At 38.7% G+C, this 11763-nt stretch overlaps 1 pseudogene; it reads left to right on the top strand.

Annotated features, from left to right (window-relative positions):
• Window positions 1-888: 888 nt before the first annotated feature.
• LOC149846834 (ethylene-responsive transcription factor ERF098 pseudogene) lies at window positions 889-1263 on the top strand (annotated as a pseudogene).
• The last annotated feature ends 10500 nt before the right edge of the window (window positions 1264-11763 follow it).

Below are 11763 nucleotides of genomic sequence, written 5' to 3'. Positions count from 1 at the left end.
TGTGGGCCCCATGCATGATCGGGGATTGGTCATGTCAATGGTAAAGAGGGGGCCGCGGATAAGGTTTTCTCGACCTCATCTTCTGCGGGGGCCAATCTGGTCCCACTTTAAACTACGAAAAGATCAGGTGCAATATGATTGCACAAATATTTGTGCATTAAGCCGCTTATCACCCTCCATGTTTGGGACATGCCTGTCAGTTGTGGGGCCCAAGGCTTGATGGAGGGCGATTAGGTGCTTAATTAATGCATAAAATTTGTGCCATATGACTGCACCTGATCCGGACTCCAAGAAACTACAAGGGTCACCATGAAAACACGATTGGCCGTGTTTTTCTTAAAGCAAGCTAAGACATCCATGGGTTCGCCAGTGTCACCAGCGAGGTGGTTGTGAAGGTGTTGAGATGAATGTGTTGGATCAAACCCCACTAACAGCACGGGTGTGTCTGTTTGGTAATTTTTCATTTTAGAGTGATGTGCCAACTTTTGACAGAGATTGTCAAATGGAGACCTGCCCTAGCTGCACCTGACTGCCCTCTATCTCTAGGGTACAATCAGTCAGTTGTGAGGCCCAACAGAAGATGGAGGGCAGATGCGGCATATGTGATTGATCCGCCCTAGGGTCTTATTGGATGTAGGGTGCACTCACTATTCCATATATCACCAAGAACTGGCATAATCAAATCAACATCTCAGTTAAAACTTTCGCCACTCCCAAGAGATCGACTTACCTTAGAAGTGATCTCAGACTAAGGTAGTCCACGCCCACTCACTAGGTGCCCTACCCTACCAAGTAGGGAGAATGTAAATTGCAAATTACTTGGTTGAACTTTGAGGCTATAAAATGAGGTGAATCATTGGGTAGGCATGCTTTTTCTTTCAAGTGACGATGGAAGTGGGAAGAGAGGAGGAAGAGGTTCACTATATAGGTGTTAGGAAGAGGAAATGGGGCAAGTATGCTGCCGAAATACGTGACCCAGGCAGACAGGGCAACAAGGTGTGGCTAGGGACCTTCCGCACTGCCAGAGAGGCAGCTCGGGCTTACGATGAGGCCGCGCTCAATATAAGAGGCCACGAGGCCGTCCTCAACTTCCCTGGCCAGTATCGTCGCCAGCCAGCACCGGCCGCATCATCCTTGCCAGGCTCACTGAAGCCGGCACCCTCCTCTGGCCTTGTGAGGATCGTGCTAGAAATAGAATGCTATGATGATAAGCTCTTGGAAGAGCTCCTTGAATCAACCGAGTCCGGCAGAGATCACAACTAAGGAGACACTACTTGGGACTCCCCTTTGTTTCTTTCCTTGTGCTTCTTGTACTGTTTGGAATTTTTTCTTCTTTTTTTTGTTCTTTTTGGTTGTTTCCAACCTTCACCTACTATTTGTGGTTTTTGGCTTGTTTACTTGACAAAAGGCCATTGCTGAAAGTGTCTCATTTTGCATGTTCTTTGAGCGGATCAGATCCAACAACGAATAACCTAGCAAATTAAAATTTTATTTTATATGGATTCATTTTTCAAAAGAGTTTTTTAATGACCAGGAACCCTTGCAGAAGCGAGGAAAAACATTGGGTGGTGCCCCACCTTCGAAAGCTACGGGCACACCCGTGTGCCAGCAGAGTTACGGGTCGGGTATAAAATTTCACAAACTATACAGGGTTCATGTATTAATAGGACCTTCCTTCAGGTCCAGACCTGGGTCTTAATCGGGTCTTCTTATTTATCACCATATCCGGACCCTATAAGGTTTGGTTAGGGTAAACCAGGACCGCTGACACCCCTAGGCCCCGTCCATGTTTTCCTCTCTTAGACAAGGGTTCCCATAATCCCAGTCTTAAACAAAATGAAATATCAGGTAAAAAATGAGTCTCTATGAGGAAATTACTGAGAGTTCTCGTAAATAGAAAAGTTACCATCATACAAAAACGCGACTTAGTTTGGAACAGAGTAGCAAGGTTCTGTTTCCCATATTTCGTACATAACGTTCCTAGCTTTTCCCCACCAAGTGGCCTCACATCACGGTTTTTCCCACTCTTTCCCGTGCACCTTTTAATTGTTTTCCTATGCTTATTTGGACATACTACTCAACTCCAACCAAAGAAAAAGAAGAAAACTGCATTATGGACACCGCTAGTTTAGAACCAGCATTCCAGCTTTAGTAGTCAACGCCAAACTAGGGATGGCAGTGGACGGGGGAATGGGACCCGCCCCGCCTCGCCCCACATGAAACAGGGATGAAGACGGGGACAGAGGTTAAAATCAAAACCCTTGTGGGGATGAAGGCAGGGATTTTGAGACAGGGCGGGGGTCGAGACCTTGTACCCCACCCCCACCCGGTCTACTGCCATCCCTACGCCAAACCCACCAAAGCTCAAGCTATTCACATAAAATCAATACTTAGTTCATGTTCCACATAAATTTATGCTGGATCTACGTCTCTCACTCACCTTATTTTGGCGGACGTGTATGCCATTATTCGCATCAACATCCCTGATCTACAACACAATCTGCCCACTAGCACCACTCATGATCCAAGGTGACGCTCGCCGACAAACTAGAGTTGTTCCGTGCTTTTCTGTTAACTTTTTTTTCCATTTTTTTTCATTTTTCATTTCTCTTTCTTCTTCTTTTTTTTCCTTCGTTTTGGGGCTCCTTGGCATGTCCTGGGCCTGGTGGGTTATCTGGTAGGTTCAATGTTGGTTGAACCTGTTTCGTAATGTTGATGGTTATAGTTCGGCTCTCTCGATATATATATATATATATATATATATATATATAGAGAGAGAGAGAGAGAGAGAGAGAGAGAGAGAGAGAGAGAGAGGTGTGAAATTGATATGAGCTAAAAGGGTTTCTCTGCCTTCCCAGTGTTTTTTTTTCAGTTTGACCCCATAAATGTGTTGGGCATAAACAATTTAGTAATGAACCAAACCTCAATCATATGTTTTCTATGAAAAAAAATAATATTTGGATCTTAAAAAAATTACAAAGATTTTGGACTGTTGATTTTTTGAACCTTATAAAAAACCACCCATATGTCGGAATCGAAAACTTCAAGAACTGATCCCTATAAAATCAAGTACATAGATCACATCTATACGGTCAAAATGTAAAAATAAAATGAAAAAAGCCTTAAAAAACTCATTTAGCACGTATCTTTTAACACCTATCATTTCACACCTACCCATTATTCTCTCTCTATATATACATACCCTTATCATCAAATGGGTCAAAATCCGACGCTTTTCAGACAATTTTGCACCGCTATGAGAGATCAATAGAACAAAAAAACTTGTGCCAAACATGACTTTTAGAGGCGGGTTTGAACCACCCTAAAGACCTCAGCAGAAACCAGGTCTTTAGCGAAGGTTAAAAAAATAAAGCCACCGCTGCACGTTCGAGCTCATCCGATGCCCTAGGGCGTTTCTTGAGTCAACCAATATCACGATCTCGCTTAGTGCAAGGTGTGGACCATTATTTTGCGAGAAAGCAAATCTCAGTTGTATCTTAGAAGTAGAGTTTCATTGAAGTCCACTGCATCAATGGCAATGATCCTAATGGGATATTTTTTGTTTAAAGATAGCACATTGAAGGCATGCCTCCATGCCTACCTGGTTGTCATTGTTAAAATATCATAGATCCAGATCCAATCCTCAGGACTGGATCTAGATTCAAGAAAGATATCCAACGTAAACAAGAAGTCCTCCTAATCAAAGAGTCTAAGAAAGGCAAACCAAGTCTAACTTGTATCAAGCAAGATGTCATGGGACCCCACACAAGAAACCATCAAAGAAATTAGGTCCCAATGAGACTCCTACAAATCGTGAAACATTGTAGGCCTAGAGTTTTGATCATCTTGTACTTGTACTCTATATAAGCATGTATCAATGAAGCTTACACTCACCAAGGGAAAAACATTAAGGTGAAGGGACCGTGGATGTAGGATAATTCAGATTCAAATCATGTTAAATCGTGTGCAGTATGTGTACTTGATATTCTTCTTTTTTCTTATATCTTTTATCTTATATCTGTGCTCGTTTATAGTATCAGAGCTAACCTTGGGCAACATGTCTGCCTAAACATCAACAAGCTCATCCTTAGAGATAAGTTATATTCTTCCTGCTCAAACTACTTTACAATATTTTTTTAGCATAAAGTTTTCTACGAACAGCTATTTATTGTAGAAATCTCAATTTATCCCACTATTGATTTCGTATGATCTATACAAATTCACAGATGGATCAAAATAATGCCTAGATAAATTAATTATTCAAGATGAAAAATAACTACTCAACATAGGCTAAATACAGAATTGTTGCAAATGCTTCAACCAAAATTTCTTGGGTTCATGCACTTTTTCTCGAGAACTAGACGTCCCTGTCCTTTTTCTGCCTACCCTTTGGCATGACGACGTATTTGCAACTTATCTTGCTGTGAATCATATCCTTCACAGTAGAAGCAAACATATTGAAATTGATGTTCATTTTGTTCGAGACCACGTTGGCAAAGGCACACTCATGGTATCTCGTATTCCTTCTACAAATCAAATTGCAAATGTTCTCACCAAAGCCCTTCTTGTTATGCACATTTAATTTTTGAGATCCAAACTCAACGTCCATCCTTGCAGGCCATTGAATTTGCAAAGGGATGTTAGAATATCATATATCCAAATCCAATCTTCAGGTCTGGATCTGAATCCAAGAAGAAAGTCCAACATAAGCAAAAAGTCCTCCTTATCAAAGAGCCCAAAGAAGGCAAATCAAAGGAGTCCAAGAAAGGCAAACCAACTCCAACTTGTATAAAAGATGTCATGGGATTCCACATGAGACAGGTCTCCCACTTGAGAAATCGTCCAAGAGATTAGGTCCCAATGAGACTCCTCCAAAACGTGAAACTGTGTAGGCTTAGAGTCTTGGCCATCAAGTACTTATACTCTATATAAGCATGTATCAATGAAGCTTACCCTCACCAAGAGAAAAACATTGAGGTAAAGGGACCGTGGACATAGGATCATTCATATTTGAACCATGTTAAATCGTGTGTAGTGTATGATTGATATTCTTTTCTCTCATATCCGTGCTCGTTTAGTCATTTTGTCCGAAACACTCTTCGGCTTCTTGATGAACACTCTCTTGGTCTCTCCCTCCACCCGCTTCTCCTAGGCTCTCAATTGCTGCATTCCATCCGATGATGAGTCAGAGTTGAGCTTAAGTTTGGTGGGTTTGGACTCGATCTGAGACCAAAGCAACGGCACCAATCCAGGTTTCGGCTGGGTTAGTACAAGACCTGTGATTGAATTCAGGCACTTATGAGCAGATAGGGAAATTACCTTGCACTTTTAATTTTTCTGTTAAAAAATGTGGATCCTTTTTTCTTTTGACAGAGAAAGCTGGGGTTAGGCAGACCCCTACCAGTTATACAACCATACCATTTGGGGTTGGAACTTGCAACGTCACAACACAATTTGGATCCCAGGTCTAGATTATAAACATTTTGATCATAACATGTCTATCTACTAATTAGGTCTTGGTGGCCCCACCCGATTATTGATCGAAGCCATTTTAGCAAACCCGAAACACTGTCCTATAGCACCAGACCCGGTTAAGTGCAGTGGAAACTTAATGGGCTAAGTCAGTAGAACTGAGAAATGGTTCTCAGCTATTGTCTATACGGGCCAAACAAAGCACGTAGTCAGTACTAACTTTGGTTTAAGATGAAAGTGCGAACCCATGCGCTACTTTTGATTCTTTGGTAGTTTGTGAGTTCACTTTTTTTGAATAAAAACCTTCTTTTTTTTAATTTTTACTTGGAGAAACTGCTCTAGGCGCATAGACCTAACCGCACTGGCTCAGCCTGCCATACTTATGGTCTTTGTCCATGTCAGCATAAAACTCCGAGAGCTTACCCCTCGACCTCATGGAGTTGCCAAGCTTCGGCTTACACAGGAGGTGATACTAATGGGATTTGAACTTAGACCGCCCATCAAACGGTGTAGGCCCCATCCTACTATTATAAAACTTTTGTTTCAGTAAACTGTCATATATGAAACTTTTGTTTCAGTAAAAGCACAAGTTCCATCTTCTTTGTTTTATATATATGTCACTTCCAGCTTGCCTCGTTGTCACACCTTATTCACTAATTTTTATGCTTCTTAAACAACTGCGAGCGGTTTGAGGGAGAGCAAACAAGGATGTGATGCTAGCCAGAAGAGGAGTTGTATATAGAACCAGAGAGGCCATAAGGAGTGTACGATGACACTACATGTCTTGTGCAAGTTACAGAGCCACTATGAGCGGACCTAGTCAAGCTGAGTTGACAACTACCAATAGAGAAGTGATGGCTAGGGCGATGGAGGTTCAGGCCGAGGAAAGGTGAATGACAACAACATGAGCAACTATGCCTCCTCCATTGACCTTTGTAGATCCTAGTGAACTTAGGCTTTTGTTTCCTTACCAAGCGCCACTAAATGCAGCTTGGGCTGAAGTGCACACTAGGAAAGGTAGTCTTATACTGTCCTGGGTGTTGGTGAACCAGAAAAACTCATCGGGCAAACCAGAAGACACACTTACACTCCAGCTTCTCCCTCCAACCGGCCATATTAGATCACCATACAGAGAGGATCTTATTAATAGTGTTTAGTTTATATATAATAAAACTTAAGATTATATTAGTGTTATTTGTCTTAGTGTTTTAATGACCTTACCTATGTACTGCATTGAAAATAAATAAAATGCTAAGAAAATTTCTGTTATATTTTGTGTATACGTTATATAATCTGTCTTAAATAAATATAAGTAATAAATGACACATATAACAAATTGCAATGCAGTACATAATGGTCACTCGTAGAAGGAAGTGTGTTAGTTTTCAAAATGCTCAGACTCCAACTTTCACTTTTCAAGGGGTTAAGAAACGGGCCAAACCAATAGTCACATCGTGCTTAAGAGCCAATCAGTATCTTTATGATGGATGTGTTGAATACTTGAACTACATGAAGACTGATAATAAGGATGACCTTTCAGTGACAGATGTAGAGATTGTGCGGGAATATGCCTATGTTTTTCAGAGGAACTTCCAGGTCTTCCTCTAGATAGAGAGATTAAGTTTTATATTGATCTTATTCTGAGAACGGAACCTATTTATGAGGCACCTTATAGAATGAGACACATATAACTCAAGGAACTCAAGGAGCAACTCCAAGAGTTATTAGATAATGGTTTCATCCGACCATCGGTATCCCCGTGGGGTGCTCTAATCTTATTTGTCAAGAAGAATGATGAGTCACTGCGGCTGTGGATTGACTACCGACAATTGAACACAGTAACCATCAAGAACAAATATTCGTTACCTCAAATTAATGATTTATTTGATCAATTATAAGGAGCTGCATATTTTTCAAAGTTGGACATGTGTTCTAGGTATCATTCGCTAAAAATAAGAGAAGAGGATGTGGTTAAGACAACTTTTAGATCAAGATATGACCATTATGAATTTCTAGTCATGCCTTTTGGATTGACAAATATACATGTAACATTCATAGATTTAATGAAGAGAGTTTTCAAGCTATACTTAGACAAGTTCATGTTGGTGTTCGTTGATGATATTTTTATCTACTCATCCATGAAATAGCAACATGAAGAGCATTTAAGGATTATTTTGTAGACAATTAGAGAACATAAGTTCTGTGCCAAATTCTCAAAGTGTGCATTCTAGCGGGAGCATATGTCTTTTCTTGGCCATATCATATCCAAAGATAGAGTTATGGTGAATCCTACAAAGAATGAGGCAGATTCTAAGTGGCCTAGACCTAAGAACGCTACCGAAATTTGTAGTTTCTTAGGATTGGTTGGTTATTACTGAAGATTCGTGGAAGGATTCTCAATGATGGCAGCTCCTATGGCCAACTCACCAGAAAAATTGTCATGTTCAAGTGGAATGAGAAGTGTAAACAGAGTTTTGAGGAGACCAAGAAGCGCTTTACCACAACACCGATTTTAGTGTTGCCTTCAGGATCAAGAGGTTTCACATTCTACAATTATGCCTTATATAAAGGATTATGTTGCCTATTGATGCAGCATGAAAATGTGATAGCCTATGCATTACGACAGTTGAAAACCCACGAAATGAACTATCCGACCCATGACTTGGAGTTAACTGTTGTAGTGTTTTCGATGAAGCTGAGTGTTACTACCTTATACCAACCTAAAAGGATAAATGTCTAAAATGTAGGAATCTCAAGTGTAAGAATAACCTTGTCAGGAAGGTCCTAATTCTTTAGAAAAGAGCAAAGAACAAAAACCCTTAACCCTAAATGATCAATCATTCATAGTTGACATATGCTACCCACTCTACTATAATGCATGAGTCTCACTACATAAAAGTTCATTGGATGCATCATAATGCACCAAAGAGTCTAGTCATAAAGATCTTGAGTATGAAGAATGCCGAGAAAGCTTTGTTCGGTGATCGAAGTATGCCTGATTCTTCTCACTAGGGCAAGAAGTCTTATGTCTAAATTCATCATCCACCCTAAGGCCTTACTGGGGCAACTCTACCTTATGCATGAATCCACAAGAGGTGTAGAACTCTTGGTGTTTGTCCTCATGAATTCATAAAAGAAAATTGTTCATGAAGGCATTAAAAATCAAAACGGGCCTAAAAGGCATGCAAGGGAGCCACATTCCTCTTGTGCCACCCCCGCTTGAAGCCCAACATTTTTTCTCTTTACTATAAATAAAGTATTTTTTTTATACTAGCCTGACATTGTTAGGTGGGACCACCAAATGGTCTCGGTAATCCAGTTGTCCCTGCACTGGCACTGACCCCGCTCGGCAAAATCGCCAAAATGGTCTTGGCAATCTGTAAACACACCAAATTTTTACCTTCATCCAGTGTTTGTCCATTTCATAAGTCATCACAGATCATTGCATGTCATTGCACACATTCTGCATAGCATTGTATGACATTGCATCTCATTTTCGAGATCCAGCACTCCTATTTCAAAACATTCAATCCAGATTTGAATTTTAAAGCTTTATTTCAAAATCAATTTCAAAACCTGGGTTTTTATTCAATACTCTGTCATTTTCCAACCCCAGGACTTTGTATTTCGAAATATTTTCTCAGAAAACAATCTGGATTCCTTTCAAATTCAAACTTTAATCGATTTCAATTCACAGATGAGACCCATTTAGATGGTGTCGCTTCTGAATGCCTCTATTCATCAAATTTCTCAAATTTTTGAAAGTTTCAGTCCGATCAGGACTCTGTCTCAGAGTCCTAATCCGGTCAGAAGTCTGGTTTTTAAGTCTGTTTTACTTCCATTCTCAATCTTTTTCGTTTGTTTTCAAAATTTAGGTCATTTCACAGAGTCTAGTTAGTTCAGGACTCTATTTTAGAGTTCGGTCGAGTTGGGAGTCTAACCCTGACTGTGTTTTCTGACTTATTTCATCATTTCTTGATAAAATCTTTTAAAAATTCTTTCATTTGGCTTTTAAAATCTAAAATGTCAGAGTCCTAAGAGTTCAGGACTCTAACCCGGAGTTCCAGTTCGCTTGAGACCCTATTTTCAAAGATCTTGAATTTCAAATACTGATTTTAACCCCTTTTCAAAGTCATTTTCAGTGTTTATTTCAAAAATGTTCAAAATTCGATGTGGGCCCACTCAGTTGGCACCATATCCAGAGGAATTCTAACTCAGTTAGGACCTTATGCCATTTCAAAAATCCTAATTTTAAGTTTACTTTTGAAAATCTTTTGAAAACTCCTTCAATTTCAAGTTTTAAAATCGCTTTTTGAAAACTCAAGTAGGGCCCACTCGGGGTGGCGCCATATTCGAGTAAGTCAGGGCTAGTAGGGTTAGTTGATGTCTTGGTTAGTGTTAGAGGTTTAGAAGAGTCAAAACCATTTTGAAAAACGCATTTTTGAAAGTTAGTTTTTAAAACTAGTGTTTTTAAAGGTTTTTAAAAGTGTTTTAAAAACCCAATGTGAGAGAATGCCAAGTGGCACCACATTTGGGGGATTCTTAGGTTTAGCTAGGGGTTAATTAGGAACTATTTAGGATAATTTAGACTAGGGGTAGTTAGGTAACTCCACCCCAAAATTGCCCCCCCTTTAGAGTCCAAAATTTTCAAAATTGTCAATTTTTAAACCTATTTTTTTTATTATAAATAGAGGCATAAGGGGGGTCGATTTTCCCATCTCTCTCTTATTGGATTCTTGGAGCTTCTCTCTCCTCTCCAGCCCTTCCTCCATTGCTGCAACTCCAAGATATGAACTTCTTCACTTTTCTTATTTTATTTAATGCTTTTTAATGCTTTAAACCTAGATTTAGGCTTGGACACCCCTCCTTATGGAAGATCAACCATGGTTTCACCTCAAGAACCATCAAGAACCAGCAAGAACAATCCAAGAAGGTGATCTAACCCTGTTTTGGATAATTTACAGAGATTTTAATCCATTAGAATTGATTTTAACATGATTCTTTGCATTATTAACCAATAAAATATATGATTTACCCTTTTTAATGGGTTAAATCTATGTTTTAAAGGTGATATCAAATTCCAGCCATTGATTCCCTGTTTTTAATTTATTTTCATGGTTTATTTATGTTTGTTTTACGTTCTATAGCATAGAAATAAGTTTTATTTACTGTTTTATAGTTTATTTTATTTATTTACATTAGTTAATGCATGGTTTTTCAAGTTTCTTAAATTTCTGTGTGTTCTAGGTTTAGAACAGTAAAGATGATGTTATTTCGGATTGAAGCACTCATTGTTTATTTCTGATGTTTTTATATGTGATGCATGCATGAGTTATTTAGTTACTTTAGAAAAATCAGAGGTTTTGGATTTCGGGAACCCTGTCAAAAAAATCAGACATCAAATCGGGTTTTTAAAGCTTTAAAATCGTGGTTAAAATCAAGAAGGTAACTTGCTGTTATGATATTTCTCTCATCTTATATCCGATTTTAGATCTGTAAAGTGATATGGATTCACATTGAGTAGATATTTCTTCTGTGAAATTTTCAAATTTTTTGATCACTGTTTAGTATTTTTCCCTTTTTAAAGAATCTGTTTTTAAAGTTTAAACTCGTTAGGGTTTACCAAAACCCTAATCAGACTTGTATTAGTCATAAATCCCAAACCACAGATCCGATTTTAGATCTGTAAAAAGTGAGTATTGTTATTTTTCTGTCTACTATTCATCACTAAAATTTCAGAGATTTTTGTTTAGGTTTTCTATTTATTCCTGTATTTTCAATCTGAAGTAGCCGTTTTAATCCCTGTTAAGAGTGATATATTTTAGCCCAGGTTGCCGGAAGGGTTTCTCCCTAACCGGAGATGATTTTTCCGATCTGTAAATTGAAAAATCTCTGTTTTCCTTTCTAGTTAGTCTCTGTAAAATTTCATAAATTTATATGGAGATGTGACCCCTGATTCAGGTCTTGGATTGAAACTGGTTGGTGAATTAGGTCAAAAATAGCATATTTTTAGGGTTTAATGCAATTTTCGGATTAATTTAATGTCAAATTTTTTTTTTATAATTCCAATTCGACATTAGGGTTATAACAAGTACAGGTACCAATTTTTATGGATTTTGGAATCCATTTGATGGCTGAATTAAGCAAATTGCAAAACCGGGTTCCTGAAAGATCCAAAAACACTGCAAAAATCACAAAATTTGTGATATTATTGGATTTTCGTGCATAAGCATATATTTTTAGGGTTTAATCATGTTCATAATCATGTTAGGATGCTTTAGGTTTAATTTG

The sequence above is a fragment of the Nuphar pumila genome, chromosome 2 (assembly GCF_984573655.1).
Source record: "Nuphar pumila chromosome 2, dmNupPumi1.hap1.1, whole genome shotgun sequence".
Taxonomy (NCBI): domain Eukaryota; kingdom Viridiplantae; phylum Streptophyta; class Magnoliopsida; order Nymphaeales; family Nymphaeaceae; genus Nuphar; species Nuphar pumila.
The sequence above is the reverse complement of the archived record's forward strand: the minus strand, read 5'-3'. Positions and strand labels throughout refer to the sequence as shown.